We start from the raw sequence: 2,590 nt of genomic DNA on the forward strand, positions 1-2,590 counted from the left end.
TTCGGCAATTTTCATGCTCATCAAATAATCATGAAAATTGAGTCACTCTTATTAGGTATTTTAATTTTTAATTACCTCTACCTATCCATGAACGCGATTATTGCTCACTGCTAAATGTTCATCCGAATTATGTTAATATAGGTAGGTAATGTATTATTACTAAGTTTAGTAGGTATTATTGGATTTTTTCTTCTTTTTTATGGGTTATCTACTTGGCTGAGGGTGGGTTTAATACTTATTAACATGCGATGCGACGTTTTGTAACCTACCTAGGTACCTACATACCTACCTTTGGAAATTTCATTTGATTTAATGTTGTTTTGAGAGTAGAGTAATAATAGTTGAGGGGCCAAGAGGTAAACCGGACTAACCCACATTTTTGGATTTTTTCAGTTTTTTGGACTAACTCACAGCCCGAAACGCCCTCTATCTGCTGGTAGATGAATTATAACGATATCAGCTGTAGTTACAAAGCTATGAAGATGGTAAGGTGGGCTAACAGCTAACTCACAACACTCAAGTGCATCTCAAAATGAAGTTAGTGTGGTTTAGTCCGTTTTACCTCTTGGCCCCTCAGTTAGGTAGGTGCCTCCCTACTTGGGTAACATTTTCATTAAGATCAAGGAAGGTATACCTATGAGTCCGATAATGAATGCAATTACGTAGGTGTTGGGACTATTGCTTATGTTGTTACCTAATACTTAGGATTAAGCGTTTAAGCCGTTATAATAGCCAGTGAGATTAAAAGATGCTTGCCTACTAATCTTACTACCTACCTATCTACCTACTAACCATTCGAATGACTAATGACAACATCCAATCCAATTAATGTGCCGTAGACCCAATTATTTGAAGTGTTTCAAAGATTTGGAAGTTCAAAGAATAATATACAATTCATTAATTTGCGTCATTTTTCAAATTTCTGATCCATCAAGGAAAAAAATACGAAAATCTAAATTTCTCCAATCAAATCGAGAAAAAGACCTTAGCTAGGTACTTAATTAATGGAGGTAAGTATAGGTATCCTTTAAATCCCAAGATGGCTAGGTTCCTATCATGAGATGGAAGATGAACTTTACTTGAGGAAAAAATAATAAAGGGAATTTAGCTAAAACATAAGCACTGCTAAAATCTGTTAGTATAATGGAACTACTTGTTCTAGAGGCCTAGGCTGACAGTCTGAATAAAGCGCGACTTATACTTAAAGTCAGCGGCGATAGCGCGTTAAATGCATCAGTTCCCAATGGATCACTGAGGTTAAGCAACATTGCACGAGATTAGTATCTGTATGGATGGCAATCTGGGCAATTACGTGCTTCTGGCTTTTCCCAGTTCCACTCAAGCTGGGTGATCTTTGTGATCCTGCACCCTGTAATTTAAACCCTATAAATTATTTATAATATTTATATCAAATTATCAACCTAGATGAAGGGCAAGTTATTGAAAAATTTTCGCATCGGCAATTTTTTCGTTCCGAGTGAACGTATGTATTATGTAGGTACCTACATACCTCACAGTTATTCTTACCCAGGTACCTATACCTACCTACCTACCTACCTACCTACCTACCTCCCGAAGAACATTTTGTTTATACTATTTCTACTTGGTACTTGGGTATACTTAGGATATAGGTATCTGGACGTTCAATAGGTTTCGACAATGGCGCAATATCACTTGAAATCGTCACTCGACTTCTAGCCTTGAGTCACCAGAATAGTTTACTTTGAAAAGTCCATCATGGTTCTATTTATGTTTACTTATTGTCCATCGTAATGACCTACAAAGTATTCTGCTTTTTGAGCAATCTATTTACAGTGGGATACGTCGAAGTGTTTTCTTGACCACAACACAACAGTGGTGGAGCTGTGACGGATACAAACTGACTGGTAAATCTGTCTCGGTGGAACTACTTACATAGGTCACAATAGTGTCACAGTAATATCACAGGTCACAGTGATAAATTACATAGCTCTCTCAAGAGAGGAGCAACCAGACACATAACAGCAGTTACCTACCAATACAGTTTCAGCCCTGTAAAAAAACTTACGTATAAGTTTTGCTAGTAGCCACATGAGTGATTTGGTGTTCAGTGAGGATTTTCCTGGTGATATCCTGATAATCACATACTTTCTGAGTCAGGGCTGCTTTCCATTTGGCTAACTCCTCCACCATCAAGCTGAGGGGGAACAGAAAACAAACAATTTCATAAAATAATCCACCCTCTTTCAAGATACATTTATAGCAGGAGTACCTACAGTTTCAGGTCCTGCAATGTGTTATCATAATCCAAGATGACTATATGAGACCATATTCTGCTTGGCTGATAGACAAAAAGCCAGAGATTTCAAGACAAATGTAAACATTTACCAAAATACCAAAGCATAAGTAGGTAGGCACTTACATTTTTTTCTTTTTCCTTTTTTTTTTTTTTTCTCAAGTCCATCCTGAAGTACTATGCTCTCCATTTCTATTGTATAGATGTCCATTTATCTCAAACAAAAACAGAACCTTTATTCCATTTCCACCAACCCTTTACTTACCTGCTAGCTAAGAATTTACTTCTCCACACTTCACACTGTCCCGCCAACCA

The 2,590-nt window shown here is 37.1% G+C and overlaps 1 long non-coding RNA gene across 1 annotated transcript; it reads right to left on the minus strand.

Moving 5' to 3' along the window:
* Positions 1 to 1,032: 1,032 nt before the first annotated feature.
* On the minus strand, positions 1,033 to 2,590 carry LOC103520819. Its single transcript, XR_541959.3, has 3 exons — positions 2,541 to 2,590; positions 2,048 to 2,176; positions 1,033 to 1,051 (listed from the first exon to the last, which is right to left on the minus strand). It is a non-coding gene; the product is annotated as an uncharacterized LOC103520819 (long non-coding RNA).

This window comes from Diaphorina citri, unplaced genomic scaffold, assembly GCF_000475195.1.
Source record: "Diaphorina citri unplaced genomic scaffold, Diaci psyllid genome assembly version 1.1 scaffold4128, whole genome shotgun sequence".
In the NCBI taxonomy this organism is placed as follows: domain Eukaryota; kingdom Metazoa; phylum Arthropoda; class Insecta; order Hemiptera; family Psyllidae; genus Diaphorina; species Diaphorina citri.